The sequence below is a fragment of the Drosophila rhopaloa genome, unplaced genomic scaffold, assembly GCF_018152115.1.
Source record: "Drosophila rhopaloa isolate 14029-0021.01 unplaced genomic scaffold, ASM1815211v1 contig_36, whole genome shotgun sequence".
Classification (NCBI taxonomy): domain Eukaryota; kingdom Metazoa; phylum Arthropoda; class Insecta; order Diptera; family Drosophilidae; genus Drosophila; species Drosophila rhopaloa.
This window is the reverse complement of record NW_025335130.1, coordinates 204,416-231,846: the sequence shown is the minus strand read 5'-3', so window position 1 is coordinate 231,846 and position 27,431 is coordinate 204,416. Positions and strand designations below refer to the sequence as shown.

The 27,431-nt window shown below is 36.6% G+C and overlaps 1 protein-coding gene across 1 annotated transcript in view; it reads right to left on the bottom strand.

Moving 5' to 3' along the window:
- Window positions 1-18,358, bottom strand: part of LOC123038038 (monocarboxylate transporter 13) — a 48,417-nt gene extending 30,059 nt beyond the window's left edge. Inside the window, exon 1 of the mRNA XM_044461488.1 lies at window positions 18,067-18,358. The gene's annotated coding sequence lies outside the window, so the exon portion shown is untranslated. The remainder of the gene's footprint in view (window positions 1-18,066) is intronic.
- Window positions 18,359-27,431: the final 9,073 nt, after the last annotated feature.

Genomic DNA, 27,431 nt, shown 5'->3' with positions numbered 1-27,431 from the left:
CATCAGCTATCTACGGGGATAAGCAAAGCGTCAGAAAATCATCAATGCTACGATCAGAGACGCTTTTTTGCAATTGTGAGTTGCCAAACTTCATTGGTTTTTACATAGGTGTCGTTAAAGCTTCTATTGGTGTGTGAATTCAGTGTTTTCAGTGTTCCGCTTTCAGTGTTTTGTCTTTTGAAAAAGATATTTTGATGGTGCTAACAAAATGTTATGTTTTAAACTGTCCCCTTCTTTTGAAAAAGGGGACAACGAACAGAGGAAAATGTACCGTGATGAAAAGTTGACGTCAAAATGTCTCTGACAATCCTTTAAGCAAGCCTCCACAACTTCGCCTGATCTTCAACTTCACCTAGCCGAGGATGAGGTAGATATCAGAAGACATTGTATCCCTATTAGAGATTCTAGATTTTCAGCTGAGAGCATGGTTTACGTGACGAAAGTCTCGACGATGTGAACCCCCACAAGTTTATAAAAGATCTTGTCCAGACCAGCGGGCGACATTATTGCCAAAGCGAATGATGTCGCAATAGCCTTCACGGCAATGCAGACCCCCTGTGACCGTATGACTGACAGCCTCAGATTTTTATCAGACTAGACAGTCAGCAATGTGGTTTATTCACTAAAAAAGTGCAGGTGCAGAATGCAACTACAGCTTATTATAACTGCCAAAAGGCTATCAGGCTAGCTGGACATATCCCAAGTAATAGTACGGTAGATGTGTATCGCGCTGATCCGACCGTTACTTCTGTAAGGGTACTCGGCCTATAACAGGCGAACGACTTTGCACATAGAGAATAGTAAGAGAGAAACTTGGCTATCAGAACAGTCAGCGTCCCACACACATAGAGTACAGATGCAGTTGCATCTCCTTCCGCTTCAAAATTTTCTTCAGAGAGGAATTAACTGCAAAACTCCGGATCCCCCCTAAATCATCTCGCATCTAAACAAGAAAAATGGACAAGTGGGAGAAGGAACTTGATCGCTGTTGTGCCTTTCAGCCAGAAAAACTTGCCAACAGGAGAGCACTACTAATTTTAGCCTTAAAAGGTCTATATAAACGGCGATAATGGCTCTCGACTCCATATAGTCTAACTCCAAAACTGTGAACCACGTTCGCTGAAATTTACACATAATAGCATCGGCATCTACCTTATTTGAGTCACAGGCGTAGGGTCATAAAAGGTAACAGAGCCGCAGACGAGAAATCCAGGATGGGCACTACCTTCCCTCTTAAGATAGAAATGCTGTTGCTACTTTCAGGCTTAATTACAATGAACATTGCAACCGTCCAGGAAATCAGAAAAGGAAAAATCTCACCACTTGTAGCGAGCGACCTGTGGTAGCACCGAGCGCTTTAACGGTCTAAGGAGCAAATTCGCTTCAAAACAATATAACACCCTGTTTTGCACTGCCTCGCAGTAATTAAAAAATTAAGCGAATAGAAAAAGGAAGAGTTAGAATTGGTAAAGAGATATCTTTTTTAAAGTCATTTTTCTTCACAAAATCCTAAATCTACAATACGTTAGCTAAACCCATCATGAATAAGAATCTGTGTGTAAATATTTTAAAACAGCAGCTTAAACATGAAAAAATTTCTTATATCAAGTTTTTTGACGAAAATGTATATAACACTGCATAAATACACATTCTAAAATTGTTAACCCTCTGTTCTACACAGACGTATTCCTTCATGGAACATATAAATAATATAATATAACAAGATTTGACCGTTGCCTACCACAAAAAATTGGACAGTCCTTTGACTCAACAAGTACCAGGAGTTACCAGGAGTGGACCCACTTTTTCAAATCCAAAAGCCAAAATTGCTCCAGCAATTTTTTTTTGAGATATTCTAACCTAAAAGTGTGAAAATGGCATATTTCAACAAGCTATATATTCGATAATACATTTTTTTGAACCAATTTTACCTCAAAGTGCACATCCTAACCTTTAAAATTCTTTTTTAGTTTTTTAAATACGATTATTCGTTCCTGAGATATGACCATTTAAAGAACTGTAAAGTTTCTGTAAATAACTATTCTTATTTTGGTTTGGGCGTTAAGGGGTTCAATAAAAACATTCTTTAAATGGTCATATCTCAGGAACGAATCCGGTGGCTAGTGAGCCACTTATTCTCTACTTGAAAAATCAATCAAGTCAGGCTACTTTCTTAGGATCTGTGGTGTTAAGGCTTGCCCTGAGAAATAAAGTCAAGTTTGCTTCGTGGTGTTTATATTAGACTTCTGCATGAATGCATCCAAAACGACAAATGAATAACTTGTTCAAGAAGTGGGAAAACTTTTTTTCTGCACAGTATATTTGGGTGTGAGTAAGTAGGGTAGTATTGTTTGTTTTGATTGACTGTGTTCTCTCTCATTCCATAGCTGTACAGCTGTTGATGAGTACAGCAAAATTGGTGTGCAGTAGACAACGCACGGTACAGTGTTTTTTGTGTGCAGTTTACTTACTGTACAGTGAGTGAAATTTTTGTATTTCATTGAAAGAATACGATAAAAAAATTGATTTGTATTTTCGTTTCAAATGTATTTATTATAAAATAAAGAATTTAGAAATTATTAATATTTTAATTAAAACTAATTATAATAATTATTTTATCTTATTAAAGAATCTATACTTAAGTTATTAATATGGAAATTAATGAACATTATTTTATTTACCATGTCTTCAGTGGTGGCAATTTTTGACCATTTTTCGCTAATTAAATCTTTGCCAACAGAAAACGCCCTTTAAGATGCTGCTCTGCTCGCGGGAATTGCTAGTATCTTGCAGCTAATTTGATAAAGCAGATGAAAACGGTCTTTATTAATTAACCACCACTGCAGAAAATCAAAATCTTCACTATACGCTTTATTTACATTTTTATATGTTTGAAGTTCATCCTGAATATATGATAAAATGTTATTGCTCTGAATGGATTCTGAATAATCTGAAAATATATTATCGACGTCTTGTGTAGGTTTAATTATTTTTTCTGTGTCATCATTTTGGCTATTTATATGAATATAAATCATCATTTTTTCTACGTCATCATCATCATCACTCAACTGCACAGTTGTACACAGTCAACACACAAGCGTGTTTAAAAAGGACAAATCTAGTACTCACTCACGAAGAGTACAACCATATACTGTACTCACTCGAAGTGAGTACACTGAAAATGTGGTGCTATCTTCAATTGGCCTATAGAGTACACTGCACATTACAGAATGAGTGCAGTATTTTTAAGAACACTACACTACTGTACAGATCTGTTATGCTACAAATGAGTACATTCATGCAGAAGTCTTGTTTATATCCAGCATAGTTGTCTTTCTTTAAGTCGAGATCCCCAGTGGGTGTGCTTTACATTGTAGTCACCTAATGGGTGAACAAAATTTGTTTTAATATCGGCTTAGAGACTGAGCAGAGATTTCTTTGGATGCGTTAGTTTTCTTAGTTCGTTTTTAGCTTTCTCTTTATTTGCACATAACGCTCCGTTAGCATTTTTCGTTAGGTTGGGAGAGAGGGAACTTACCAGAAAGAACTAACGATAACGGGTGCTGAGTAACTGCAGATAATGCTGTTGTTGTTAGGGTCAAGGTCACACAGTAATGTGATAAGTTGTTAGGGTCAAGGTCACACAGTAATGTGATAAGTTGATAGACACGACAGAAGCCCAATAGGCCCATTTGACGACGGCACGGACTTGTCCTTTTTAGCTTTATGGAACTTTGTGATGAGAGACATTTAGTCATATATACCCATACATACCCTCACTTATTAGCATAAGTTCTTTACATACATAAGCTTAAACTTGAAGCTTTTGACTCCAAGCTTAAGCGAAGTAGTTGATAAGATGACTTACAACGATACGCACGCATCAATTAAAACTCTTTAAATCAAAACCTTAGTCGTTTTCATTAAACTTATTTCATACGACAAAGAAGTCGATTGAAGCGTTTTCTCGAGGACTTCTATATTCATCCTTCAGACGACAAAGAAGTAGTGAGGACAGTGATCAACACATACGCATTTGGGATCATCCATCCGGACGCAGAAGTCTGGGCTTGGAAGGCGTTATTATACCTTCCAGCTAACTGGCGACGAGGATCAAGAAAAATTAAAACCAGCCATTCGTTAAAAGCGGACAACAGTAAAAACCACAGTAAGCGCTTCTTATGTAATTACCGCCTGGAAATCTTCGATACACATGGTCCAACACACGTGGACGAACATAAAGAAATACAGAAAATATAACTGGAAAGTTTCCATCGGAACCACAGTAAGCTTTCCTTATCTAATTACCGCCTGGAACTCTTCAATACACATGGTCCAACACACGTGGACGAACGTAAAGAAGTGCAGAAAACATAACTACAAAGTTTCCATCGGAACACAATCGGAGAAACCCAAAGCAAATCTGGAAAACTCTTAATACAACGAAAATAAGATTTTAGGTCATTGCATACATATTTTTTTTTATAAAGCTTTCACGGCTAATTAAGCTAATATAAGAAAAACAAAAGGTGCAAACTGATAATATTTGTAAAACTTAAACAAAACTAAAATGAATGAAAACAGCTTAGCCGCGTTTAATTCAACCATGAATTGCATAAAATTAATACAAAATTTTGACGGTACTGATACCAATCAGCTGCCAGATTTAATAACACAAATAGAACTTGTCCTTCCGACTGTTCAAATTTTCGACGGAACTACCAAAAACATTTTGTTTGGCCTTGTAAAAAACAAATTCGTGGGATTGTGCAAGCCAGTGCTTCATAGACATGGCAATGTAACCGATTGGGAAAGGTTAAAACAGATTATTTTGAAAAACTTTAATGAAAAAGAATCAAGCGATTTTTTAATGGATATGCTAAAATTATGTCGAGTCGAATCAACCATAGAAGAATATTATAATACAATTAATGAAATTTCTAATAGAGTACACAATCGGATACTAATCCATAACGATAATACATACACTTCATCAGAAGTGAACCGAATCGCACTTCGCGTTTTTAAAGATAACCTGCCCGAACCTACAAAAAACCTTGATTTTCGCTAGAAATCCAGAATCCGTAGACGATGCCTATAAAATCATTGAAGAGGCTAGGCATCAAAGCTACACAGTGTACGGGCCTATTCGAAAGAATAATAAATATAATAAATCCAATTTCAGAACAAATTTTAGTAACGATGATAGAAATGTAAACGAGCCAATTGTTACACAAAATAGTTTTGAGGAAGCAAACAGGGAACAACAGAACAATGCCGTTCCAAACGAGAATCGAGCATCAGAAAATACATTTAAGATGAACAATAGAAGGCAGGGGTATCAAAATCAGTCGAATAATTCGAATAGAGTGTCAACAAATAATATAAATTTGCAAACCTCTGAGCAGAGCAGACGTAGCTTCGAGCCAATGGATGTAAATTTAAATTTTCGGATAGAGGATCAAGACGATTACCATATATAAAAATTAAGGGTAAAAAGAGATCACTTTTGTTTATCATCGACACTGGAGCAGAGTTCAGCGTGATTAATGAGAACATATGTCACCCAAAGTGGAAAACAGCTATTGACATAGAAGTAATAGCTATGGGCAACAAAATTAAAATACATAAATTATGCCGTTTCCCATGTTTTCATGAATTTAAGGCCGAAAGTTATATTTGCGAATTTCTAGAGTATAATTTTTACAGCGCCTTCGACGGGCTAATTGGTTGTAATATCCTCAATGACATGAATGCAGTCATTGATTACAAAAACAAAAAACTAAAAGTCAATGACGTGTGCTTAGATCTCTTTATACAGGAAAACCAATTAGATCTACACATTAATAACTTAATTCCAATAAACTTTATTAACCCACAGGCCAGATTCTTAGTAAATAATCTAATACAGAAATTTAAAACTATTTTTTATAAAGAAGGCCAAGACCTAAGTTTCACAAGCAAAATTAAGCATAGTATTATTACAAAGAATGATCTTCCAATTTATTCAAAAACATACAAATACCCCGAAATGCACAAAGACGAAGTTAACAAGCAAATTGGTGAAATGTTACATCAAGGTATTATAAGACATTCAAAAAGCCCATATAATAGTCCTTTGTGGGTCGTTCAGAAGAAAATGGACCAATCTAATAAGCAAAAGTGGAGGCTTGTTGTAGACTACCGTAAGCTAAACCAAGAAACAATCGAAGATCGATTCCCGATCCCAAATATAGACGAGATATTGGACAAGCTAGGGGGCTGTAAAATATTCTCCACCCTAGACCTTGCTAAAGGTTTCTACCAGATAGAAATGGACATTAAAGATGTTCACAAAACAGCCTTTTCAACAACCAGCGGCCACTACGAGTTTCTTCGTATGCCTTTTGGACTACGTAACGCACCATCAACGTTTCAGAGGCTAATGAATGACATCCTTAGCCCCTATACTGGACAATTTTGCATCGTTTACATGGATGACATCCTTATATTTTCAAAAAATATAGAAGAACACGTCAATCATCTAAGCTGTATATTCAGCTGCCTATCTAAGGCAAATATAAAACTCAAATCAGACAAATGCGAGTTTGCCAGAGAGGAGATCGAATTTCTTGGCCATACGATTAATTCAAAGGGTCTTAGGCCAAGCCAGAAGAAAGTTGACGCAATTTTAAAGATAAAATTACCAACAAACCAGAAAGAAATTAAAAGTTTTGAGGCGCCACATAAAAGACTATTCTAAGATTGCACAGCCCTTAATAAAATACTTAAAGAAAAATGCTAAAATAAACACACATGATCAAGATTACATAGAAGCTTTTCAAAAACTAAAAAGCCTTATAACAAGCGATCCAATAGTCGTATATCCCGACTTTAATAGGCAATTTACGATTGTTACAGACGCGAGTAACTATGCATTAGGCGCTGTGCTCATGCAAGACAATAAAGTAATTTCCTACGCTAGCCGTTCGCTTAAAAATCACGAACTTAAATATAGTACAATAGAGAAAAAACTTCTTGCCATTTATTGGTCAAAAAAATACTTTAAATATTATATTTACGGAAGAAAGTTTATAATTAAAGCCGACCACAGGCCCCTAGTTTGGCTTAATAATCTAAAAGAACCTAACCTAAAGCTACAGCGTTGGAAAGTGCAACTTAACGAGTTTGATTTGACATCAATTTTATAAAAGGCAAGGAAAACGTTTTGGCAGACGGACTTAGCAGAATTGTAGAGGCATCAACTGATGAGTATGACACAACTGTCCAAACAAAATTAGAAATAAATAACTTAGATATACTTATACTAGAAAACAATTTATCAAATATTACACCTAGAACAAAAAATGACGATGAAGACTTCTCGGAAGATATAATTCATATGTTTGCTACCGAAATTGATGACTCAGCAACAGTTCACAGTGCGGATTCCGACGACATTAATTTTATTAGTCTTACCGAAAACTGTCTTAATGTCTTTAAAATCCAACTACAAATTATAGAGGCGGAAAGAGATTCTAGTACCTTCAAAATTTTGCATAACAAGAAAATAAGACATATATTTAAAACAAGCGGCGATAAAGAGAAAATGCTAAAGTTCATGCAAAAAAAATTGCCAGAAAAAGTCCTAATCGTAATATTCTGCGAAAATTTAAGTTTATTTGTAAAATTTCAAGAAATATATAGACAATTTTTTTCGAATAATAAAAACCTAAAGTTCTTAAGTCGAGCATATTACTAGAAGATATAAATGATAAGGAAAAACTGTTAAGGATAATTGAAAACGAACACATGAAAAATAATCACAGAGGCATTAATGAAATTTATATATCTATAAGAGAAAAATACTATTACCCAAAATTACAAAAAGTTATCCAAAATTATATTATATTGTAAAATATGTAATTTAGCTAAATATGATAGAAAACCTATAAAATATAATTTGAATATTACGGAAACGTCACAGAAAATAAATGATATAATACATATAGACATATGGTTCCCTAAAAGAAATATCATGTACGTCACATCTATTGACAAAATGTCTAAATATGCAACCGCTCAACATATCAAAGATAGATCATGGATCTCTCTGCTCAACGCCATAAAATTAAGGCTTCATTACTTAGGAAAGCCAAGGAAAATTGTAACTAACAATGAATTTAACATAGTTGTAATAAAGCAATTTCTCTTGGAAAACAAGGTAGACGTGCACTTTACAACACCTTATAAGAAAACCGGAAACTCGGACGTCGAAAGATTACATTTAACACTAAATGAACATATAAGATTGTTTAACGCGGATCCAAACAACATTGATACTGTCCAAGAAAATGTTTACAAAGCAATTGTTTATTATAATAACACAATACATTCAACAACAAATACTAGGCCAATAGACTTATTTAACAACGTACTTTGTCACGAAGATATTTCTAAGTTGTCAGAAAAACTAGCTAGGAATAAAGAAACCACAAATGCAAAAGAAGATAGCATAGACGAGTCAAACTTTGCGAATATATTTGTTAAAAATAATCAAGTAGGTAAATCAAACCCAAAATACAAAGAAATTAGTAACCACAGGCAGGTTGGCAACTACTTGATACCTGATAAAGACTCAACAAAAAAAATCTATAAGGATCAGGTGAAAAGAAAATATCAATTCCAAAACGAAAATTGTGAAAATTAAGAACCTTTTGTATACATTTATTCTATTAAATAATTTAACCACATTGTCGAAACATAAGCTGGGGGAGTCATGTATACCCATACATACCCTCACTTATTAGCATAAGTTCATTACATACATAAGCTTAAACTTGAAGCTTTTGACTCCAAGCTTAAGCGAAGTAGTTGATAAGATGACTTACAACGATACGCACGCATCAATTAAAACTCTTTAAATCGAAACCTTAGTCGTTTTCATTAAACTTATTTCATACGACAAAGAAGTCGATTGAAGCGTTTTCTCGAGGACTTCTATATTCATCCTTCAGACGACAAAGAAGTAGTGAGGACAGTGATCAACACATACGCATTTGGGATCATCCATCCGGACGCAGAAGTCTGGGCTTGGAAGGCGTTATTATACCTTCCATCTAACTATATAGACATAGAAAATATACTGATTAATACGTCCGGTTGTGTATGTAAAGGTGATTCACTCTCGGTTAAGTTCTTTAATACTTAAATATGCTTGAAAACGTGACTTCTGTTGATATAGTCGTCCGATTTTTTCTGATAGATTTCTATTTTCTTTTTTTTACGATTGATAGATAATATATATACTACTACAACAGAAAAAAGACATTTTGCTAAGTTTCATCTGAATAGCTTTAAAGCTGACGACTCGATTGCGTAGAAACGGACGGAGAAACGGACTGACAGACGGAGATGGCTAGATCGACTCCCTTGGTGATGCTGATCATGAATATATATAGTTTATAAGGTCGAAAATATATATATTTATATTTATTTTTTTCTCTTTAATCAAAATTACTCACTGTCACCGGACGACTCACCGACCCACTCACCCAACAAGCACATTCTGCACAATCGTCACCACCAATTCTATTAACAAGAAAATTCACTTACTCTGTAAGACACATTATTGACACTTAACGTAATGTATACTTTATTCATAAAAGGAAACAAGTCTAACCAAGGCTAAACTACCCACTTGGCGGCTGGCTGGCCGCTTTGTTTTCTTCAAAAACAAATAAAACATCTCATTAAGAACAACGTCATAGATTAATTACAGAGAATACTCGATGTTAAATAGCAATTTTGTGACATTGACAACGAATAGTGAGATGCGGCATAGCCGTCCGACAGCAATTACCAAACAAGTGTTCAGGCTTGTATGGAGCCGCTGCCATAAATACTTCCAGATGAGCTATCGCTTTGAATCTTTTACCAATGATCTTCAAAAATATCATAAGTATATAATACAAAATTTTTCCAGATCGTACCACTATATCCTAAATTTACTTCTACAGTGTGACGGCTGTGTTGTGAGGAATGATCAGTTGCGATCAATTTGAAGTTTTGCCGCCAAGCCATATAAAAACAAGAGAGAACGCTATAGTCGGGTGCCCCGACTATCAGATACCAGTTACTCAGGTAAAGGGAGTGCGAGGGAGATGGAGATAGAAACTTTGATCACGCATAACTTTTTAACGAATGGTCCGATTTGAAAAATTTCGATAGGTATTGATAAACACAATAAAACTGCATTTTTACTTTTCCGAAATATTTAAATTTTGAAGATCGTATGTAAGCGATTGTGGGCGTTAAAGGGGGCGTGGCACTTTTTTGAAACAAACTTGCGCTGCGTAGGAACTCCTAGAATCTGCATGCAAAATGCCAATCTTCTAGCTTTTATAGTTTCCGAGATCTCAGCGTTCATACGGACGGACAGACGGACATGGCTATATCGACTCGGCTAGTGACCCTGATCAAGAATATATATACTTTATAGGGTCGGAAACGCTTCCTTCTAGCTGTTTCATACTTTTGCACGAATACAATATACCCTTTTACTCTACGAGTAACGGGTATAAAAATCATCAATAGTCGACTTCACTACCATTGAAGCAACTTTGTCGACCTTGGCTGACCAGCTGGTGTATTACTATTACCACTTACCATACAACATATAGACTGGTCATTTCATACAACAAAAATGGACACACAAAATTTTTTCCGGCAGGCCTCACAGCTGGTAGCGACAGGCCCCGGACACTTCGTGTGCCTTCGAGTTTTTTTCGCTCTCATTCTAATTCTCATTTTGATGCTCGCGCGCTCATTGCATGAGTTCGGTTGTTCAGTCTCAAAAACGCGCATTTTGGTGAAGGTTGCCCTGCGCTTGAATTGGTCTTTGTATGTATGCGTGTTCATGCCATTTCGATGCAGCAAGAATATTTTGTCTTTTGCTACTTTTCAGACTTGGTACCCTAACAATATGGGCGTATTCACTATTGGGTTAATGACTAAAATAAGAATATTATATGTTATAGTATTTTTTTTAATATTTCAGCATAAATTTAATTTTAGTTTACAAATTCATATCAGTGGTAGCAGTAAAATGTTTTTCATATATGTATGTTTTCCAATTAATAGAAATCAATCTACTGAGATACGAACAGGGCATATCGCAGTCGGTGTCTGCGCTTAGTGGTTAAGAAAAATATTCTTCGAACTAAATCAGCTTTGGCTGTTGTTCTGCGAGCGGATGGTGCCTGCATGCCTGCATACCCTACCGACGATTGAATTTTAGGGCGGACAGAAAAAAGAACAGCTTTTTTTTTTACATTTTTTAGGACAGTTGTTTTGAATGTTATGTTTAATGACTTTAGTTGATTTATTTTTTTAAGGTTCGCAGGTTAATTTTGTTTAATGTTATTTAATGATCTACTTTTTATTTTAATGTATGTTTGTTCTTAAAAGTCGCCACGAATTAGTTACCGAGAAATATACATACATATATGTGCACCTGTGTTAAATAGTAGTTTTTATATTTCTTACTCTATGCTCGTGCAATGAGCGCGCGAGCGTCAAAATGAGAATAAGAATGAGAGCGAAAAAAACCCGAAGGCACACGAAGTGTCCGTGGCCTGCCGCTACAAGCTGTGGGGCCTGCCGCTACCAGCTGTGGCGCCTCCCGGCAAAAATTTTGTGTGTCCATATTCGTTGTATGAAATGACCAGTCTATATGTTGTATGGTTAATGCTATTACTCAAGGCGCGCACTTCCGAGTGGTTTTATCTTTTTATTCAGACACGCTCACAATATATCAACAGAAATATTGGCTTTGTGCGACATGATTCTTTGATGATTTTTTCAAGCTTAATGTGATAAAATTCTTGCTTACGTCCTTAAATCAAGTGTTATGTGAACCCCTAAGAATTATTTTCGATAAATCACTCTCAAGTGGTCAATTTGCAAAGAATTTACGACTTCCGCATACGTCACTCTCATTTTAAAATCCGGTCCTAAAAATAACATTGCTTATCATTGGCCCATCCCAAAGATTAGTAATATTACTACATTGCCTTATTGTATTTTTCCCCATCAGCAATATTTTCTTTTAACACGCTTCGTCAGTAATTGTTAACATGGTTTTAGGGCAGGTCGTTCCACTACGAAAACTGCTGCTAAACTGCTGCATCCATGTTTTTGATATGCGATGTCAAGTTAATGCTATATATGTATACCGATTTTGTCAAAGCTTTTAAAAAACTGTTAGCCAAAACTGTCCCGTTTCGGTATCCACTCGGATAAACTGATTAAGCTCATATTTAGATCATCGTATGTACAAGATAATATAAGTTTTTTGGAATCTTATTTGGCAACATCTGGCCTACCACAGTGGAGATAATTTGTAACACAGTGAAAGAAACATATCCGACCCTATAAAGTATATATATTCTTGATCAGCATCACCATGAGAGTCGATCTAGCCATGTCCGTCCGTTTCTACGCAAACTAGTCCCTCAGATTTAAAGCTATCTGCTTGAAACTTCCAAAAGTAGTCATTCTATTGCACGTAGTATATAATTCGGAACGAGCCGAATCGGGCGACTATATCATATAGGAACAATCAGAAAAGAGGAATTAAAAAAAATTGTAACTTTTTTGTTTTTTTAATTTTTTTGTTGTTCTTTCGGATTTGTTAATATTTAAATATTATGGAATTACGGTTTTAATTAAATTAAAATCGGACAGCAATATCATATTGCTACCATAGAAACGACGGCCAAATGAAGCGGAAAATCGACATAGCTTCATTGTGCTTATATATATAGGCATATAAATCGAAATTTAGTCGTTTTGTTATAACTGCAAGGGTATATAAACTTAGGCTTGCCAAAGTTTGCCTCCATTCTATTTGCTTTGCTTCGATTTTATTTAGATTCCTTTATTTCAGCCTATCTTAAAGGCTTGTTCTGAAAATGATCATTTTTTTCATTGTAACAAATTAAATTCAATTGACGATTCTAATTGAAGCGGTTTAGGAACAATCACGTAAATTTATAATAAAACGATCTCGAGGTCTAGGTATTTAATTTTATACCCTAGCAAAAGGGTTAAATAATTTCACTTTTAGGATATACAAAAAGTGCATGTTTTCCAGCTATTTAACACATAACAAAACAAGAAAGGAAAGCTAACTTTGGGCGGAGCCGAAGTTGATATACCCTTGCAGAATATTCTCTAAATTATATTCTACCCTCTTCAAGGGTATATTTATTTGCTGATTTATTAAAATTATCTAAATATCTTTTTGGTATTTGTTCTTGATTTTTATAATTAGTTTTGATTGTTTGTGTTTTATTTTATGTTTTTGTGATATTTAATTTTGCCTTTAGGTTTTATGTTTTGTTACTTTTTAGTTTGTATTTTATGGTTATTTTTTTATGATTTTTTTCTGTTTTTTTTAATTATATATATATTTGTTTATTTTTTTAAGGTGAGGAAACAACATATCAAAAATTCAAACCATCGTTTTAAAAATTATAATTTAAAAACTTAAGTTTTTTTATTTGCAGCCAGATTGGTAAAATGCATCGAAAAAATTATATTATCGTTTTGAATTTGTTATTCTTTTAAAGAAAATAAAGCCCACATTAATATGTCGAAATAGTTCTTCATAAACGAAATTTTAAAATAATTTAAAATCAGTATCCATCAATTATAAAAAAAAAGTATTGTTTTTTTTTTACCTATTAATTAATGGCGTGGGTAGACTGAAGACATTTTGCTTCTTGAAGCAGAAATTCGATGAGAAGAAAGTTAACCATGGAAGTTGTTGTTTGACAAAAGTATACATTCAAAATTTCAGATTGAAATTAATCTCTGTCTAAAGGAATGAGAGTAAATTTTCACCAGACGGCCAGAATTTGTAACAAGGCAAATTGACTGCAATAATCGCTGATGAAATTAAGGTCAGAAAACTTTTGCTCTTTATCTTCGCGACGAAGAGTCCTGCTGTTCCAGACCTCGCTCTGACTTCATTACTAACCATTATTTAAACGAACAAACAGAACAGCCATTTTTATTTTTACACATCCCATAATACCCCTTCCTATTTAAACCAATTTTTTCGGCACTACCGGGATTAATAATTTTAACGCGAGTCCCCTATATGCATCCAATTACTCCTGGGATTCCATATTTTTTAAAGAAATGCTGCTTTCATTTTGTCAGCTTTTCCTCCGTTGGTTTAAACTTAATGAATCGAGGTCCAATATTTCTTTCCAGCAATGGAAGCATTTTTTAAATTTAATTTAAATTATTCCTACAGTTTGCCTTGAAATGGACAGATCCTTAACCTTTCCTTTGAAATGACCAGTCTCTTGTAAATCGTCGGGTAGTCGAATCTGAGTATTCTTCGCTCTACTGTGCCTCTTCTCTGCCTGCGTAGCATTCCGGCGAGCATCAGTATAATTTTCGCGAATTTTCAAGCGTTAGCGATGCTGGGTAACCGGCTGATTTACGCTTATTGCTTACAAAATTATAAAACTTTTTTTTGGATCTTGTCAAGCTTTTATAACACCAGTCGATAGGCACGGTAAAATTTGACCAAACCCTTAGATATAGGGAATTTTGAAAAGGGTAGACTTAACATTTTTTAGGAGTGACAACTCCTTGTTACCCATGGAGGTTTATTTGAAATTGAGGGATAGTATAACACACAGATAAAAGAAGCAATTCAATGCATTATAAGCGAATTCGTTTAGCATACTGACGAATTGTGTACTCACCCGAGTATATTTCAGAGCTAAGAAAATCCAGCATTAGCCCGGATTCATACAATAATATTTTATGGAAAGGAAAAACTATCCGAGTACAATTTAGTCAGCTTACTAAGTAAACGTCTTGTATTCAGATAGGAAAAAGAAAGGAGGAGGCAATTTTTTGTGGCAGAACAGGATGTGGAGGTCGCTGGGAATGGTTATTGAAAGGTATTTTCTATTTCCCTTGAACTATTCTTTTTTTTCTTATCTTCGTACTCTTTTACAAATATGACCTCAGGCCAGAAACTGATTTGCCCTGGTCCAGCTTCTTAAAATTGATTTTTTGGACACATGCATTGATTTTCTTTTTACTTTGTAAACAATCAATTGTTCCTTTAATTTAAGGCACTTAAACAATTATGGCCTTAAAATTTATCATTAGAGTATTAGGAAAACGGGATTTCAATAACTTCTATACTGCAAAAATGTCATATAAAAATAGAAAAAAGGGCTATTTTCGCAGCCTTTAACAATTTTTCCGAGGGAAGCTATTATATATAGACGTCCGATTGGCAAGCGATTTTACCCTGATCAAGGTTTGCGTAAATAAATAAGACTTGGAAAAATGTATGTCAATAGCTTATGCACTGCGCGAAATATTCTGAAAAACATCAAATTTGGACCGATTACACCCTATTGTTCCTATGAGAGGTAGAGGATATAGACGTCCGATCGGCACGCGCGTTTACCCTGATCAAGGTATGCATAAAAAAATACGATTTGGAAAGATTTATGTCAATAGCTTATATACTGTGCGAAATATCCTGAAAATCATTAAATTTTAACCAATTTCACCATATTGTTCCTGTGGGAGCTGTAAGATATAGACGTCCGATTGGCACGGGATTTTACCCTGATTAAGGTATCCATAAAAAATACGATTTGGAAAGATTCATCTCAATAGCTTTTACGGTGCGCAAAATATCTTCTATTCTTGCTAGATATATCCAATTGTTCCTTTGGGAGCTATAGGATATAGACGTCCGATCGATTTTCAAACTTGATCTGCCTACACTTGTTTTAGGACGACTGTGAAAGTTTCAGATCGCTAGCTTTTAAACTGAGCTCGCAAACGGTATTGAAACAGACGGACATGGCTATATCGACTTCCCTATTGATCCTGATCAAGAATATATATACTTTATGGGGTTGGAAACGTCTTCTTCACTGCGTTACAAACTTCTGACCAAAATTATAATACCCTCTGCAAGGGTATATAACGGGCTAAATCGATAGTTTTAACAAAATAGTTTACTAAAACCAGTATTGCCTATAATTTTGTTCAGAGAAATTGGTTCCATTTTTTATTTTTTTTTATTTCTAATAAATTATTTATAAATGATACATTAATGATGTCACTTGCATTTAACAGTAAATGAGTGATTCCATTTACAAATATTTTGTTTCATTTATATATCAGCATATTAGATAAAGAAAAACAGTCCTAAGGTTCAACATGCTTGCTATGCCAATAATTATGTTAGTCAATGTACATATAGGCATGCCATCTGAGTTACAGTTATTTTTTAGTTTCATAGTATTTGTGAAAAGTTTCCTGGTATTTCTAAAAGTATCATTGCACTTACAGTGACTCCATCGCTTAATCGGACAAGTACCTTCTTATGATAAATGTGCGCTAAAAATATAGTAGTTATTCAGCTCAAAAAATATTTTTGTTGATTTTTTTATTCAAACAGAACCTTTAATTAATTAATAAAAATCAACAAAAATATTTTTTGAGCTGAATAACTACTATATTACCGGCTTCCAAAAATCCCCTGTTTTCATCAAATATTCTTTTGCATATTTAATGCGATTTTATTTGTTCTTGGGGCTAATAAAGGGCTTCTTCCTCACAAATCTTCCGTGGAAATCGAATTTATTTACAGTATTACGCACAGTATAGAGACACACGTCTTTACCAATTCGGTTTTGTAAAGAAATCTTTAGTTATTTAGCAGTTTTGAAGGGATCTTGTTTAATTTCTTTTAAAACCGACCTCTCTTCTCGGTCATTTAAGATCTTTTTTTGGCCTTCCCTGCTTTTATTGGCAAATCTAAATTTATCACGGAACCGCTTAATAATGTCGTGGACCGTAGATTTGCTTTTTCCAACTAATTCGGAGATTTCCCTTACAGTTTTTCCTTCAAAATGTAGCTTAACAACTAACTGCCGAAGTTCTACAGAGGATTGCTTTCCATTTGGAGCCATTTTTCTACTATATAATAGCAAATTTATGTTTTCTGCCCCTAATCTCTATTATAAACCAAACGCAATTCAAAAAGCCTAAAGTTTGCATCGAATTCCAAGAAAAACAACGATTTTTTGTGTTCATTTTGGGATTGTCCGATTATACGTTGAGCGCCAAATATCGATATAAATTTGTATTTGTTTGAAAACTTTGGGTTCTTAACAAAAATGTTGACTTTTTTCTTTTGTTTTAGATAGATGAAAGTGTATATTTATAATAAAAAAATTTTTAAAAATTAATTAAGCCCATTTAGTATATTTTTAGCGCACATTTATCATAAGAAGGTACTTGTCCGATTAAGGGATGGAGTCACTGTATGTTTTTTTTTCTTGGAGTGTAAAAATGGTTTTGTGCTTTTTTTTATCATTTTGCTTTTTTAACGCTCTTTTTTATTTGTCCGTGTGATTTATCAAAGTTGGCGAAGAGCTCTCCGAGTGTTTGGACTTTATCATATACATAGCTTTTATAGGAAGGACCGAAAAATTGTTTGGAAAACCGATATAACTTATTCGTTTTTTATAAAGGTGCAAAATAGCTTCGAATTGCCTAAATTTGGCTACTTTTGTTGTAAAGTGTCGGACAGCTTGAAAATGTGCTTAAAATGGTCACCAATATATATTTGGTTCTGCTAGGCAAGAGGCCACTGAATAGACTTTATAGGGGCGAACATTTCTCATTACATTTTTTAAAGTTACCAGCACCAGTGACATATCAGAGGTCAGATCCTGAGACCTGTAAGCTAACTTAGCGAATTATTTCAACAGCATGAGGTTACAGTAATAAGAGTAATTAATGATAGAGTAAACAATGACATAGTAAACAATGACTTTTTACAGATAATGCCAACAATAAACAAGTAATCACACAGTCGCCTGGCTGCCCAAAGGTTAGCAAGATTCGAAAGAGATCAATTAAAAAAAATTTCGGTCATTGTTTTGGTTGACGTATTGTGAACATGTGTCAGCTGATTAGCTACCATCTCTTTTTCACCGCAAATAAAGGTAAATGCGTACTCACCTTGGTATCTTATATTTTGCAAGGAAGCACGAATTTAATTTTTTTTATTTAAATTGTTTGCAATATTACATGACAATTGGCGTTCGGTTATTTACATCCGACCTTAATATAATCAATAATCGGCTTCGAGTGGAAACGTGCTTTTACAAAAATATACTATTTACATGACCCTATTTTATCCTAATTTTATTTACTTATTTCGTTCAAAATATATACAAAAACAAAACGCGAAAAACGAAAGACCGTCCGTTGTTTTTTCACACGCTTGAACCAGTGTGACCAGGGCCGGGCCTTCAAACTATACCATCAGAAATGATATTAAACAATCAACTATGTCTGTCAGGCTAGCGTCGGCGCCATAGCGTCGAAAGTGAAACGGTGGCTTGTGGTACATGGTGACTTTTTAAACCGATGGATCATCTGTTAAGAATAATTGTCTCGAGCACTCATGTGAAAATAAACCCCTCAGCGACCTTGAGTCACCGTCAAGTATTTTCTGATCGATAGAGACAGACCTTCTTTTGCAACTTACAGCTCAATTATGTAAGATATAAGCAATAAGCATAATCAGCCCAAAATCAATTTGAAAACAAGAAAGGGCAAACTTCGGCAAGCCTAAGTTTATATACCCTTGCAGTTATAACAAAACGACTAAATTTCGATTTATATGCCTATATATATAAGCACAATGAAGCTATGTCGATTTTCCGCTTCATTTGGCCGTCGTTTCTATGGTAGCAATATGATATTGCTGTCCGATTTTAATTTAATTAAAACCGTAATTCCATAATATTTAAATATTAACAAATCCGAAAGAACAACAAAAAAATTAAAAAAACAAAAAAGTTACAATTTTTTTTAATTCCTCTTTTCTGATTGTTCCTATATGATATAGTCGCCCGATTCGGCTCGTTCCGAATTATATACTACGTGCAATAGAATGACTACTTTTGGAAGTTTCAAGCAGATAGCTTTAAATCTGAGGGACTAGTTTGCGTAGAAACGGACGGACATGGCTAGATCGACTCTCATGGTGATGCTGATCAAGAATATATATACTTTGTAGGGTCGGATATGTTTCTTTCACTGCGTTACAAATTATCTCCCCTGTGGTAGGCCAGATGTTGCCAAATAAGATTCCAAAAAACTTATATTATCTTGTACATACGATGATCTAAATATGAGCTTAATCAGTTTATCCGAGTGGATACCGAAACGGGACAGTTTTGGCTAACAGTTTTTTAAAAGCTTTGACAAAATCGGTATACATATATAGCATTAACTTGACATCGCATATCAAAAACATGGATGCAGCAGTTTAGCAGCAGTTTTCGTAGTGGAACGACCTGCCCTAAAACCATGTTAACAATTACTGACGAAGCGTGTTAAAAGAAAATATTGCTGATGGGGAAAAATACAATAAAGCAATGTAGCAATATTACTAATCTTTGGGATGGGCCAATGATTTTTTTTTTTTTTTTATACCCTTGCAGAGGGTATTATAATTTTGGTCAAAAGTGTGCAACGCAGTGAAGGAGACGTCTCCGACCCTATAAAGTATATATATTCTTGATCAGGATCACCTCCTGAGTTGATATAGCCATGTCCGTCTGTCCGTCTGTCCGTCTGTCCGTCTGTCTGTCCGTCTGTCCGTCTGTCTGTTTCTACGCAAACTAGTCTCTCAGTTTTAAAGCTATCGAATTGAAACTTTGCACACACCCTTCTTTCCTTTGCACGCAGTATATAAGTCGGAACCGCCGGGATCGGCCGACTATATCCTATAGCTGCCATATAACTGATTGATCGGAAATGCCATAACTTTCGTGTTTGTAAAGTTAGGAAGTTGAGATTTTCTATGGGTTTTATATTTGGCCAATCAATTCGACTCACCAAATTTCATAAGGATCGGCCGACTATATCCTATAGCTGCCATATAACTGATTGATCGGAAATGCCATAACTTTCGTGTTTGTAAAGTTAGGAAGTTGAGATTTTCTATGGGTTTTATATTTGGCCAATCAATCCGACCTACCAAATTTCATAAGGATCGGCCGACTATATCCTATAGCTGCCATATAACTGATTGATCGGAAATGCCATAACTTTCGTGTTTGTAAAGTTAGGAAGTTGGGATTTTCTATGTGTTTTATATTTGGCCAATCAATCCGACCTACCAAATTTCATAAGGATCGGCCGACTATATCCTATAGCTGCCATATAACTGATTGATCGGAAATGCCATAACTTTCGTGTTTGTAAAGTTAGGAAGTTGGGATTTTTTATGAGTATTAAGAATGCATTATATGAATAATTTTGGAGAATATAATTTACAGAGTATTCTGCAAGGGTATATCAACTTCGGCTCCGCCCGAAGTTAGCTTTCCTTTCTTGTTTTATTTAACTTTGCTTTTATTTATTGAATCTTCTCTTAATTTTGAGACTAACAATAAGTTTACGAATCTTAACATTAGCATTTAACTAACAGTATAATAAGACTTCATTCTGGTTGCGCGTGCCTCAAGTCGGTCGCTGGATGGGTAAGTCATTGCGACGAAGGCGTGATTGGTTGATCAACCTTGTAAGACCTCTCGCCAGGTGGTTAGGGTGCAACGATAGCTTGGTAAAGTACTTTTTCTTCTGTTCTGCGATCACTTCTTTGACTGGTAGAATGTTTAAGTCGCGATGTATGGTTTCGTTGCGAACGTACCACGGTGCCCCGGTGATTGTTCTCAAGATCTTCGACTGAGCTCGCTGGACTATGTCAATATTGCTATTGCTGGCATTTCCCCATAACTGAGAGCCGTATATCCATATAGATTTTAGTACCGAGTTATACAGCAGGACTTTATATTCAAAACTAAGGGGAGACCGAGCGTTGATAAGCCAATGAAGGCTACTGGCTTTTAGCTTTAGGTGTGTTCTTTTGGCTTCAATGTGCCGGCGCCCTGTGAGTCTTCTGTCGAGGTGTACTCCTAGATATGTCACTTCGTTTGCTTGCGGGAGTAGAGTATGGTTTAACATGAGCGGCGGGCAGTTTTGCCTGTTCAGGGTGAACGTAACGTGCTTGCATTTTTGTTCGTTCACTTTAATTCGCCAATCTGATAGCCACTTTTCTACATCGACCAGATGGAGAGCGAGCTGCGCAGTTGCTTGCATCGGGCATTTTGAGCGGCTGAGAATGGCTGTATCATCAGCAAACGTAGATGTTGTTAATCGTGTGCTTGTTGGGATGTCTGCTGTGTAGAGGACATATAATGTTGGCCCGAGTACGCTTCCTTGAGGAACTCCAGCTCCAATAGTGAAATCGTCAGTTATAGCAGTGTTGCATCGAACAGCAAATTTTCTGTCGTAGAGGTAAGACTCTAGAAGCTTATGGGTGTTGTAGGGGAGCATTGTCTTGATCTTGAACATTAGACCTTCTAGCCAAACTCTATCAAATGCTTGAGAGACGTCTAAAAATATGGCAGTACAGTACTCTCGTTTTTCGAACGCGTTCCGAATTTCTGATGTTATCCGGTTGACCTGCTCAATTGTTCCGTGCTTTTCACGAAACCCAAATTGATGTGACGGAATTCCTTCCTGGATTCTTAGGTATGTGTTTATCCGAATCAATACGCATTTTTCAAAGAGTTTAGATAAGCATGAGAGTAGGCTTATAGGTCTATACGACGTGGAAATTGTGTGGTCTTTTCCTGGCTTTGCTATCATTATTATAATTGACTTTTTCCATCTCACTGGAAAGTGGCCAAGTTTTGCGATGGCATTAAAAAGCTGGGTGATAGTGCAAACGGCGCAATATGGGAGCTCAATGATCATTTTGGGAGTTATGAGGTCGCAGCCCGGGGATTTTTTCGGAGTCAGCTGATTTTTGATGATGTTAACGATTTCGTTTGGGCGAAACTCAATTGGTTCATGTTGAAGCTGAGGCTCATGTGGTAAAGTCGGCAAGGTGAACGCACTAGTGGCAGGATTTGGTTTGAAGACATTTTTAAGGTGGTTGGCAAACGTGCTGGCTCTGTCTGCATCGCTGCGCGCCCAGCCGCCTGTGGGGTTTCTAATAGGCATCACGGTTACTTTCGGTGAGAGTAGGGTGAGCTCTCCATAGTGAGTGTTTTGTGCTAGATGTTGACAATTGCTCTATGTAGCGTCGGTGGACATGTGCTTCTTCTTGCTGTAAAGCTTTTGTGAGTTGACGTGAGGCATATTTTAAGCTTTGCCTAGCAGATGGTGATCTGTGCAGTTGCCACTCTCGACGTAAGCGTCGCTTTTCGAGGACGAGCTGTTCTATTTGTAGATTTGTCTTCTTTTGGTTGCTTTGTGTACTTGTAGTTTGGGGTGTTGAAACTAGAGCTGCAGAGACGAGTACAGACTCCAGTGTATTAACAAATCTGTCTACGTTGGCTTCATCGTTGAGATGAGGACTTAGCTCAATGTGTGAGCTAATGTATTTCTTGTACTTGACCCAATTGGTTTTCTGAGATGTCAATTTAAACGATTGCTCCAATGCGCCTGGATGTCGGAGAAGAATAAACAGGACAGGCGAGTGATCCGATGAAAGATCCGAGAGGCATTCGGCGCTTATCAGATTTTTAGAAATGTTTTTGGTAATTGCAAAGTCTATTAAATCGGGTAGTTTCCTTGGGTCTGCCGGCCAGTATGTTGGTCTGCCAGGAGAAACATAGTCCAGCTTGTTCTTGGCTTTTATAACTGCATTATAGAGCTGTTTTCCTTTTGGAGTCACGAGACGTGATCCCCAGTGTGTGTGCTTGGCGTTGTAGTCCCCTGCTGCTATGAAGTGGTCTCCTAGTGAGTTGAAAAACTGCATAAACTCATCTTCAGCTATGGTGAAGCGAGGGGGGCAGTATACGGCGGCTAGTGTAAGTTGGTTGCCAGTGTTTGTTTGTATATTTATAGATGTGGCCTGTAGATAATTTTTAGCAAATTTGTTATGATAGTGGTGCTTAATACGGCTTCTGATTAGAATTCCAGTCCCACCATGTGCTTTACCATCTGGATGATTTGTTCCGTAAAATGAATAACCTCGTAGTTGAAAATTGTATTTATTTGTAAGGTGTGTTTCTGAAAGCAGCATTACGTCGATATGGTTGTCGAGTAGGAATTGAGCTAACTCAAGTTTATGCTGTGAGACGCCGTTAGCGTTCCACGGAGATATCCTTAGGGAAGTCATTATTTGGATTGTTGTGAAACCAGCATTTGAATCAGTAGATTTTGGTTTCGCATTAAATCTTGCATAGTTGTGCGCATAAACGACATAAACTCCGTAAGGCTTTGCTGCAGGCTGTATATCATATCTTCGAAGTTGCTTTTTGACTGCTCCGGGAATTGTTGCTGCTGAGCCGTGTTCGGTTCTAGGTATGCTGATTGCAGAAATGAACTTTTTGAGACAGGGTTAGCCAGTCCTGATTTTAAAGCGCTTGCGTAAGTCACATTTTTATCAGAGTTTAAGGGTCCTAGTGAGGATCTGGCTGCAGTCGAGAAGAAGACTTCAGGGTTTGTTCTGGAAGCTGTCATCTGTTTATTTTGGGTGCGGGCGGCAGTTCCTCTCTGGTGGATGCGACTTTTCAGCTCCTTGTAAACAGGGCAGCCTCTGTAGTTAGCAGTGTGATTGCCACCGCAGTTGCCGCACTTTTTCGAGTTCCAGTCATCTTTGCTCGTTGGGCAGTGTGCGGAGTCATGAAGATCTCCACAAACTACACACACCGGGCGCAGTTTACAGTATGACCTTGTATGGCCATATTCTTGGCAGTTTGCACATTGTACCGGCCCATTGCGTTTGTGCGGTTCCTCAACTGTAATTCTGCGGTGCAGCAGGAACTGAAGATTGTAAATGGGGTGCACTTCGTATTTCTTTAGGGGCTTATTTTCTGGTTCGAGCTCAACCTTAAAGAGTGGCTGCGGCTTTCTATCCCTGTTAAGGATGTAGAAGACTGTCTTAGCGTTAAATCCCTTCTCTTGAAGCGCCTTTGTTATCTCTGCAGGCGTTACGTCGGACTCTATGCCCTTAAGTACGACTTGCAGGCCCTTGCTACTTTTTAGCTGATACGTGTAAAAGTTCTTTTTATTCTCGGAAAGATATTTCGATAATACTCTGTAATTATCTTCAGACTTCATTTGAACCTTTGTTTCCTGGATGTTGCCCTTTACTAGAGGTATTATGTGGAAGTTATCCTTTCCAATAAGCTCGATAATTTTGTTGACAAGAACATTGGAACTTTTTTCTCGAATATAAATAGGCGGAGGTTTTGGCTTCCTTTTCTCGACTTCAGTGGATTCGGCCGCCTCAACGTCATAGGCGTCTTCCAAGATTTTAAATCGGTTTGAGTTCGTGGGCATTTCTATTCCAGCTAGGCTAGCATTGTTACGGGTTATTTTGCGTTGAGAATTTAGAGGGCTCAGCTTCCTTTTGATTTGGATGTAGCGATCCATACCAGTCTGCACAGCCGGCTTAGTACATTCATTGGTTTTGTTCTGTTTTTCGGGCAGCGCAGTGGCAGACGTATTAATATTTGCGCTGCTAGCTGATGATGTCATTAAACGAGCAGTCGATACGGTTGCAGTTGTTGTTGTAGTTACAGTTGACGTTGTTAAAGAAATTGCGGTGCTAGTTACTGCTGATGAGCTTAGGTTATTGCATACCTGCATTGGAGCACTTTCAGCGCTCTTTGGCCGCAGAGACGTCGATGGTAGCGAGGGGGAGCAAGAACGCTCTCTCGCTCGATACGTTTAAGAACTCGGTCAAGTTGGGGGTAATTGCCCGCGCTTGATCAGAGCTTGCATTATTTTCGGTTGCTTTAAAAGAGAAGTAAGCGTTATTTCTTTGTACTGAGAGCCGTCTCTCGTCTTGCTCACGTTGACGTTGTGTGCGAACGTCGTTCAGACTCATTGTATTCGTGGTAAAGTTAATTAGAGTTTTAAGTGTTAAGTTTTATATTAATTAAATGACCAATCAATATAGACATTCGCGATTTCATCGCAGAAAGCGTCTTTTCGCGTTATAGTAGATTTATTAAAACGGTCACTGCACTTTTGTGATTTTATTGAATATTTTTTCCCGGAGCACAATAAATACACGTCTGCATGCGACGACGGTTTAACTTCAATGATAAGCAATGTTATTTTTAGGACCGGATTTTAAAATGAGAGTGACGTATGCGGAAGTCGTAAATTCTTTGCAAATTGACCACTTGAGAGTGATTTATCGAAAATAATTCTTAGGGGTTCACATAACACTTGATTTAAGGACGTAAGCAAGAATTTTATCACATTAAGCTTGAAAAAATCATCAAAGAATCATGTCGCACAAAGCCAATATTTCTGTTGATATATTGTGAGCGTGATTGAATAAAAAGATAAAACCACTCGGAAGTGCGCGCCTTGAGTAATAGCATTAACCATACAACATATAGACTGGTCATTTCATACAACGAATATGGACACACAAAATTTTTGCCGGCAGGCGCCACAGCTGGTAGCGGCAGGCCCCACAGCTTGTAGCGGCAGGCCACGGACACTTCGTGTGCCTTCGGGTTTTTTTCGCTCTCATTCTTATTCTCATTTTGACGCTCGCGCGCTCATCGCACGAGCATAGAGTAAGAAATATAAAAACTACTATTTAACACAGGTGCACATATATGTATGTATATTTCTCGGTAACTAATTCGTGGCGACTTTTAAGAACACTTTTAAGAACATACATTAAAATAAAAAGTAGATCATTAAATAACATTAAACAAAATTACACTGCGAACCTTAAAAAAATAAATCAACTAAAGTCATTAAACATAACATTCAAAACAACTGTCCTAAAAAATGTAAAAAAAAAAGCTGTTCTTTTTTCTGTCCGCCCTAAAATTCAATCGTCGGTAGGGTATGCAGGCATGCAGGCACCATCCGCTCGCAGAACAACAGCCAAAGCTGATTTAGTTCGAAGAATATTTTTCTTAACCACTAAGCGCAGACACCGACTGCGATATGCCCTGTTCGTATCTCAGTAGATTGATTTCTATTAATTGGAAAACATACATATATGAAAAACATTTTACTGCTACCACTGATATGAATTTGTAAACTAAAATTAAATTTATGCTGAAATATTAAAAAAAATACTATAACATATAATATTCTTATTTTAGTCATTAACCCAATAGTGAATACGCCCATATTGTTAGGGTACCAAGTCTGAAAAGTAGCAAAAGACAAAATATTCTTGCTGCATCGAAATGGCATGAACACGCATACATACAAAGACCAATTCAAGCGCAGGGCAACCTTCACCAAAATGCGCGTTTTTGAGACTGAACAACCGAACTCATGCAATGAGCGCGCGAGCATCAAAATGAGAATTAGAATGAGAGCGAAAAAAACTCGAAGGCACACGAAGTGTCCGGGGCCTGTCGCTACCAGCTGTGAGGCCTGCCGGAAAAAATTTTGTGTGTCCATTTTTGTTGTATGAAATGACCAGTCTATATGTTGTATGGTAAGTGGTAATAGTAATACACCAGCTGGTCAGCCAAGGTCGACAAAGTTGCTTCAATGGTAGTGAAGTCGACTATTGATGATTTTTATACCCGTTACTCGTAGAGTAAAAGGGTATATTGTATTCGTGCAAAAGTATGTAACAGCTAGAAGGAAGCGTTTCCGACCCTATAAAGTATATATATTCTTGATCAGGGTCACTAGCCGAGTCGATATAGCCATGTCCGTCTGTCCGTCTGTCTGTCTGTCCGTATGAACGCTGAGATCTCGGAAACTATAAAAGCTAGAAGATTGGCATTTTGCATGCAGATTCTAGGAGTTCCTATGCAGCGCAAGTTTGTTTCAAAAAAGTGCCACGCCCCCTTTAACGCCCACAATTGCTTACATACGATCTTCAAAATTTAAATATTTCGGAAAAGTAAAAATGCAGTTTTATTGTGTTTATCAATACCTATCGAAATTTTTCAAATCGGACCATTCGTTAAAAAGTTATGCGTGATCAAAGTTTCTATCTCCATCTCCCTCGCACTCCCTTTACCTGAGTAACTGGTATCTGATAGTCGGGGCACCCGACTATAGCGTTCTCTCTTGTTTTTATATGGCTTGGCAGCAAAACTTCAAATTGATCGCAACTGATCATTCCTCACAACACAGCCGTCACACTGTAGAAGTAAATTTAGGATATAGTGGTACGATCTGGAAAAATTTTGTATTATATACTTATGATATTTTTGAAGATCATTGGTAAAAGATTCAAAGCGATAGCTCATCTGGAAGTATTTATGGCAGCGGCTCCATACAAGCCTGAACACTTGTTTGGTAATTGCTGTCGGTCGGCTATGCCGCATCTCACTATTCGTTGTCAATGT